General features: G+C 46.5%; 23 non-coding genes across 23 annotated transcripts in view; all 23 read right to left on the bottom strand.

Annotated features, from left to right (window-relative positions):
- Nucleotides 1-42, bottom strand: part of LOC125786574 (5S ribosomal RNA) — a 119-nt gene extending 77 nt beyond the window's left edge. The window contains exon 1 of the ribosomal RNA XR_007428670.1: nucleotides 1-42. This exon is cut by the window's left edge and continues 77 nt beyond it. This is a non-coding gene — a ribosomal RNA (5S ribosomal RNA).
- Nucleotides 43-152: 110 nt separating this feature from the next.
- On the bottom strand, nucleotides 153-271 carry LOC125786572 (5S ribosomal RNA). The gene has a single exon (XR_007428669.1). It is a non-coding gene; the product is annotated as a 5S ribosomal RNA (ribosomal RNA).
- Nucleotides 272-381: 110 nt separating this feature from the next.
- On the bottom strand, nucleotides 382-500 carry LOC125786517 (5S ribosomal RNA). The gene has a single exon (XR_007428619.1). It is a non-coding gene; the product is annotated as a 5S ribosomal RNA (ribosomal RNA).
- Nucleotides 501-610: 110 nt separating this feature from the next.
- On the bottom strand, nucleotides 611-729 carry LOC125786660 (5S ribosomal RNA). The gene has a single exon (XR_007428749.1). It is a non-coding gene; the product is annotated as a 5S ribosomal RNA (ribosomal RNA).
- A 110-nt stretch (nucleotides 730-839) lies between these two features.
- On the bottom strand, nucleotides 840-958 carry LOC125786506 (5S ribosomal RNA). Its single transcript, XR_007428608.1, has one exon. It is a non-coding gene; the product is annotated as a 5S ribosomal RNA (ribosomal RNA).
- Nucleotides 959-1,068: 110 nt separating this feature from the next.
- LOC125786448 (5S ribosomal RNA) lies at nucleotides 1,069-1,187 on the bottom strand. Its single transcript, XR_007428555.1, has one exon. It is a non-coding gene; the product is annotated as a 5S ribosomal RNA (ribosomal RNA).
- A 110-nt stretch (nucleotides 1,188-1,297) lies between these two features.
- LOC125785995 (5S ribosomal RNA) lies at nucleotides 1,298-1,416 on the bottom strand. The gene has a single exon (XR_007428251.1). It is a non-coding gene; the product is annotated as a 5S ribosomal RNA (ribosomal RNA).
- A 110-nt stretch (nucleotides 1,417-1,526) lies between these two features.
- LOC125786494 (5S ribosomal RNA) lies at nucleotides 1,527-1,645 on the bottom strand. The gene has a single exon (XR_007428597.1). It is a non-coding gene; the product is annotated as a 5S ribosomal RNA (ribosomal RNA).
- Nucleotides 1,646-1,755: 110 nt separating this feature from the next.
- Nucleotides 1,756-1,874, bottom strand: LOC125786646 (5S ribosomal RNA). Its single transcript, XR_007428736.1, has one exon. It is a non-coding gene; the product is annotated as a 5S ribosomal RNA (ribosomal RNA).
- A 110-nt stretch (nucleotides 1,875-1,984) lies between these two features.
- LOC125785994 (5S ribosomal RNA) lies at nucleotides 1,985-2,103 on the bottom strand. Its single transcript, XR_007428250.1, has one exon. It is a non-coding gene; the product is annotated as a 5S ribosomal RNA (ribosomal RNA).
- A 110-nt stretch (nucleotides 2,104-2,213) lies between these two features.
- LOC125786482 (5S ribosomal RNA) lies at nucleotides 2,214-2,332 on the bottom strand. Its single transcript, XR_007428586.1, has one exon. It is a non-coding gene; the product is annotated as a 5S ribosomal RNA (ribosomal RNA).
- A 110-nt stretch (nucleotides 2,333-2,442) lies between these two features.
- LOC125786547 (5S ribosomal RNA) lies at nucleotides 2,443-2,561 on the bottom strand. Its single transcript, XR_007428646.1, has one exon. It is a non-coding gene; the product is annotated as a 5S ribosomal RNA (ribosomal RNA).
- Nucleotides 2,562-2,671: 110 nt separating this feature from the next.
- LOC125786470 (5S ribosomal RNA) lies at nucleotides 2,672-2,790 on the bottom strand. The gene has a single exon (XR_007428575.1). It is a non-coding gene; the product is annotated as a 5S ribosomal RNA (ribosomal RNA).
- Nucleotides 2,791-2,900: 110 nt separating this feature from the next.
- LOC125786632 (5S ribosomal RNA) lies at nucleotides 2,901-3,019 on the bottom strand. Its single transcript, XR_007428723.1, has one exon. It is a non-coding gene; the product is annotated as a 5S ribosomal RNA (ribosomal RNA).
- Nucleotides 3,020-3,129: 110 nt separating this feature from the next.
- Nucleotides 3,130-3,248, bottom strand: LOC125786458 (5S ribosomal RNA). Its single transcript, XR_007428564.1, has one exon. It is a non-coding gene; the product is annotated as a 5S ribosomal RNA (ribosomal RNA).
- Nucleotides 3,249-3,358: 110 nt separating this feature from the next.
- Nucleotides 3,359-3,477, bottom strand: LOC125785993 (5S ribosomal RNA). Its single transcript, XR_007428249.1, has one exon. It is a non-coding gene; the product is annotated as a 5S ribosomal RNA (ribosomal RNA).
- A 110-nt stretch (nucleotides 3,478-3,587) lies between these two features.
- On the bottom strand, nucleotides 3,588-3,706 carry LOC125786446 (5S ribosomal RNA). The gene has a single exon (XR_007428553.1). It is a non-coding gene; the product is annotated as a 5S ribosomal RNA (ribosomal RNA).
- Nucleotides 3,707-3,816: 110 nt separating this feature from the next.
- On the bottom strand, nucleotides 3,817-3,935 carry LOC125786657 (5S ribosomal RNA). The gene has a single exon (XR_007428746.1). It is a non-coding gene; the product is annotated as a 5S ribosomal RNA (ribosomal RNA).
- Nucleotides 3,936-4,045: 110 nt separating this feature from the next.
- LOC125786434 (5S ribosomal RNA) lies at nucleotides 4,046-4,164 on the bottom strand. The gene has a single exon (XR_007428542.1). It is a non-coding gene; the product is annotated as a 5S ribosomal RNA (ribosomal RNA).
- Nucleotides 4,165-4,274: 110 nt separating this feature from the next.
- Nucleotides 4,275-4,393, bottom strand: LOC125785992 (5S ribosomal RNA). Its single transcript, XR_007428248.1, has one exon. It is a non-coding gene; the product is annotated as a 5S ribosomal RNA (ribosomal RNA).
- Nucleotides 4,394-4,503: 110 nt separating this feature from the next.
- Nucleotides 4,504-4,622, bottom strand: LOC125786422 (5S ribosomal RNA). The gene has a single exon (XR_007428530.1). It is a non-coding gene; the product is annotated as a 5S ribosomal RNA (ribosomal RNA).
- A 110-nt stretch (nucleotides 4,623-4,732) lies between these two features.
- LOC125786410 (5S ribosomal RNA) lies at nucleotides 4,733-4,851 on the bottom strand. Its single transcript, XR_007428519.1, has one exon. It is a non-coding gene; the product is annotated as a 5S ribosomal RNA (ribosomal RNA).
- A 110-nt stretch (nucleotides 4,852-4,961) lies between these two features.
- Nucleotides 4,962-5,000, bottom strand: part of LOC125786396 (5S ribosomal RNA) — a 119-nt gene continuing 80 nt past the window's right edge. Inside the window, exon 1 of the ribosomal RNA XR_007428507.1 lies at nucleotides 4,962-5,000. This exon is cut by the window's right edge and continues 80 nt beyond it. This is a non-coding gene — a ribosomal RNA (5S ribosomal RNA).

Below are 5,000 nucleotides of genomic sequence, written 5' to 3'. Positions count from 1 at the left end.
TCAGACGAGATCGGGCGTTCTCAGGGTAGTGTGACCGTAAGCCATTGCAGAGCTCTCATCAAGACTACTTATGCAACTTCATCTATGTTGGGTTTCAGATAACAAACTAGTAATGTATAACAAGACCATGGTAATGGAAGCAAGAGGGGAAAAGCTTACAGCACCTGGTATTCCCAGGTGGTCTCCCATCCAAGTACTAACCAGGCCAAACCCTGCTGAGCTTCCGAGATCAGACGAGATCGGGCGTTCTCAGGGTAGTGTGACCGTAAGCCATTGCAGAGCTCTCATCAAGACTACTTATGCAACTTCATCTATGTTGGGTTTCAGATAACAAACTAGTAATGTATAACAAGACCATGGCAATGGAAGCAAGAGGGGAAAAGCTTACAGCACCTGGTATTCCCAGGTGGTCTCCCATCCAAGTACTAACCAGGCCAAACCCTGCTTAGCTTCCGAGATCAGACGAGATCGGGCGTTCTCAGGGTAGTGTGACCGTAAGCCATTGCAGAGCTCTCATCAAGACTACTTATGCAACTTCATCTATGTTGGGTTTCAGATAACAAACTAGTAATGTATAACAAGACCATGGTAATGGAAGCAAGAGGGGAAAAGCTTACAGCACCTGGTATGCCCAGGTGGTCTCCCATCCAAGTACTAACCAGGCCAAACCCTGCTTAGCTTCCGAGATCAGACGAAATCGGGCGTTCTCAGGGTAGTGTGACCGTAAGCCATTGCAGAGTTCTCATCAAGACTACTTATGCAACTTCATATATGTTGGGTTTCAGATAACAAACTAGTAATGTATAACAAGACCATGGTAATGGAAGCAAGAGGGGAAAAGCTTACAGCACCTGGTATTCCCAGGTGGTCTCCCATCCAAGTACTAACCAGGCCAAACCCTGCTTAGCTTCCGAGATCAGACGAGATCGGGCGTTCTCAGGGTAGTGTGACCGTAAGCCATTGCAGAGCTCTCATCAAGACTACTTATGCAACTTCATCTATGTTGGGTTTCAGATAACAAACTAGTAATGTATAACAAGACCATGGTAATGGAAGCAAGAGGGGAAAAGCTTACAGCACCTGGTATTCCCAGGTGGTCTCCCATCCAAATACTAACCAGGCCAAACCCTGCTTAGCTTCCGAGATCAGATGAGATCGGGCGTTCTCAGGGTAGTGTGACCGTAAGCCATTGCAGAGCTCTCATCAAGACTACTTTTGCAACTTCATCTATGTTGGGTTTCAGATAACAAACTAGTAATGTATAACAAGACCATGGTAATGGAAGCAAGAGGGGAAAAGCTTACAGCACCTGGTATTCCCAGGTGGTCTGACATCCAAGTACTAACCAGGCCAAACCCTGCTTAGCTTCCGAGATCAGACGAGATCGGGCGTTCTCAGGGTAGTGTGACCGTAAGCCATTGCAGAGCTCTCATCAAGACTACTTATGCAACTTCATCTATGTTGGGTTTCAGATAACAAACTAGTAATGTATAACAAGACCATGGTAATGGAAGCAAGAGGGGAAAAGCTTACAGCACCTGGTATTCCCAGGTGGTCTCCCATCCAAGTACTAACCAGGCCAAACCCTGCTTAGCTTCCGAGATCAGACGAGATCGGGCGTTCTCAGGGTAGTGTGACCGTAAGCCATTGCAGAGCTCTCATCAAGACTACTTATGCAACTTCATCTATGTTGGGTTTCAGATAACAAACTAGTAATGTATAACAAGACCATGGTAATGGAAGCAAGAGGGGAAAAGCTTACAGCACCTGGTATTCCCAGGTGGTCTCCCATCCAAGTACTAACCAGGCCAAACCCTGCTTAGCTTCCGAGATCAGATGAGATCGGGCGTTCTCAGGGTAGTGTGACCGTAAGCCATTGCAGAGCTCTCATCAAGACTACTTTTGCAACTTCATCTATGTTGGGTTTCAGATAACAAACTAGTAATGTATAACAAGACCATGGTAATGGAAGCAAGAGGGGAAAAGCTTACAGCACCTGGTATTCCCAGGTGGTCTGACATCCAAGTACTAACCAGGCCAAACCCTGCTTAGCTTCCGAGATCAGACGAGATCGGGCGTTCTCAGGGTAGTGTGACCGTAAGCCATTGCAGAGCTCTCATCAAGACTACTTATGCAACTTCATCTATGTTGGGTTTCAGATAACAAACTAGTAATGTATAACAAGACCATGGTAATGGAAGCAAGAGGGGAAAAGCTTACAGCACCTGGTATTCCCAGGTGGTCTCCCATCCAAGTACTAACCAGGCCAAACCCTGCTTAGCTTCCGAGATCAGACGAGATCGGGCGTTCTCAGGGTAGTGTGACCGTAAGCCATTGCAGAGCTCTCATCAAGACTACTTATGCAACTTCATCTATGTTGGGTTTCAGATAACAAACTAGTAATGTATAACAAGACCATGGTAATGGAAGCAAGAGGGGAAAAGCTTACATCACCTGGTATTCCCAGGTGGTCTCCCATCCAAGTACTAACCAGGCCAAACCCTGCTTAGCTTCCGAGATCAGACGAGATCGGGCGTTCTCAGGGTAGTGTGACCGTAAGCCATTGCAGAGCTCTCATCAAGACTACTTATGCAACTTCATCTATGTTGGGTTTCAGATAACAAACTAGTAATGTATAACAAGACCATGGTAATGGAAGCAAGAGGGGAAAAGCTTACAGCACCTGGTATTCCCAGGTGGTCTCCCATCCAAGTACTAACCAGGCCAAACCCTGCTTAGCTTCCGAGATCAGACGAGATCGGGCGTTCTCAGGGTAGTGTGACCGTAAGCCATTGCAGAGCTCTCATCAAGACTACTTATGCAACTTCATCTATGTTGGGTTTCAGATAACAAACTAGTAATGTATAACAAGACCATGGTAATGGAAGCAAGAGGGGAAAAGCTTACAGCACCTGGTATTCCCAGGTGTTCTCCCATCCAAGTACTAACCAGGCCAAACCCTGCTTAGCTTCCGAGATCAGACGAGATCGGGCGTTCTCAGGGTAGTGTGACCGTAAGCCATTGCAGAGCTCTCATCAAGACTACTTATGCAACTTCATCTATGTTGGGTTTCAGATAACAAACTAGTAATGTATAACAAGACCATGGTAATGGAAGCAAGAGGGGAAAAGCTTACAGCACCTGGTATTCCCAGGTGGTCTCCCATCCAAGTACTAACCAGGCCAAACCCTGCTTAGCTTCCGAGATCAGACGAGATCGGGCGTTCTCAGGGTAGTGTGACCGTAAGCCATTGCAGAGCTCTCATCAAGACTACTTTTGCAACTTCATCTATGTTGGGTTTCAGATAACAAACTAGTAATGTATAACAAGACCATGGTAATGGAAGCAAGAGGGGAAAAGCTTACAGCACCTGGTATTCCCAGGTGGTCTGACATCCAAGTACTAACCAGGCCAAACCCTGCTTAGCTTCCGAGATCAGACGAGATCGGGCGTTCTCAGGGTAGTGTGACCGTAAGCCATTGCAAAGCTCTCATCAAGACTACTTATGCAACTTCATCTATGTTGGGTTTCAGATAACAAACTAGTAATGTATAACAAGACCATGGTAATGGAAGCAAGAGGGGAAAAGCTTACAGCACCTGGTATTCCCAGGTGGTCTCCCATCCAAGTACTAACCAGGCCAAACCCTGCTTAGCTTCCGAGATCAGACGAGATCGGGCGTTCTCAGGGTAGTGTGACCGTAAGCCATTGCAGAGCTCTCATCAAGACTACTTATGCAACTTCATCTATGTTGGGTTTCAGATAACAAACTAGTAATGTATAACAAGACCATGGTAATGGAAGCAAGAGGGGAAAAACTTACAGCACCTGGTATTCCCAGGTGGTCTCCCATCCAAGTACTAACCAGGCCAAACCCTGCTGAGCTTCCGAGATCAGACGAGATCGGGCGTTCTCAGGGTAGTGTGACCGTAAGCCATTGCAGAGCTCTCATCAAGACTACTTATGCAACTTCATCTATGTTGGGTTTCAGATAACAAACTAGTAATGTATAACAAGACCATGGTAATGGAAGCAAGAGGGGAAAAGCTTACAGCACCTGGTATTCCCAGGTGGTCTCCCATCCAAGTACTAACCAGGCCAAACCCTGCTTAGCTTCCGAGATCAGACGAGATCGGGCGTTCTCAGGGTAGTGTGACCGTAAGCCATTGCAGAGCTCTCATCAAGACTACTTTTGCAACTTCATCTATGTTGGGTTTCAGATAACAAACTAGTAATGTATAACAAGACCATGGTAATGGAAGCAAGAGGGGAAAAGCTTACAGCACCTGGTATTCCCAGGTGGTCTGACATCCAAGTACTAACCAGGCCAAACCCTGCTTAGCTTCCGAGATCAGACGAGATCGGGCGTTCTCAGGGTAGTGTGACCGTAAGCCATTGCAGAGCTCTCATCAAGACTACTTATGCAACTTCATCTATGTTGGGTTTCAGATAACAAACTAGTAATGTATAACAAGACCATGGTAATGGAAGCAAGAGGGGAAAAGCTTACAGCACCTGGTATTCCCAGGTGGTCTCCCATCCAAGTACTAACCAGGCCAAACCCTGCTTAGCTTCCGAGATCAGACGAGATCGGGCGTTCTCAGGGTAGTGTGACCGTAAGCCATTGCAGGGCTCTCATCAAGACTACTTATGCAACTTCATCTATGTTGGGTTTCAGATAACAAACTAGTAATGTATAACAAGACCATGGTAATGGAAGCAAGAGGGGAAAAGCTTACAGCACCTGGTATTCCCAGGTGGTCTCCCATCCAAGTACTAACCAGGCCAAACCCTGCTTAGCTTCCGAGATCAGACGAGATCGGGCGTTCTCAGGGTAGTGTGACCGTAAGCCATTGCAGAGCTCTCATCAAGACTACTTATGCAACTTCATCTATGTTTGGTTTCAGATAACAAACTAGTAATGTATAACAAGACCATGGTAATGGAAGCAAGAGGGGAAAAGCTTACAGCACCTGGTATTCCCAGGTGGTCTCCCATCC

Source organism: Astyanax mexicanus, chromosome 21, assembly GCF_023375975.1.
Source record: "Astyanax mexicanus isolate ESR-SI-001 chromosome 21, AstMex3_surface, whole genome shotgun sequence".
NCBI classification, from domain to species: domain Eukaryota; kingdom Metazoa; phylum Chordata; class Actinopteri; order Characiformes; family Acestrorhamphidae; genus Astyanax; species Astyanax mexicanus.
The sequence above is the reverse complement of the archived record's forward strand: the minus strand, read 5'-3'. Positions and strand labels throughout refer to the sequence as shown.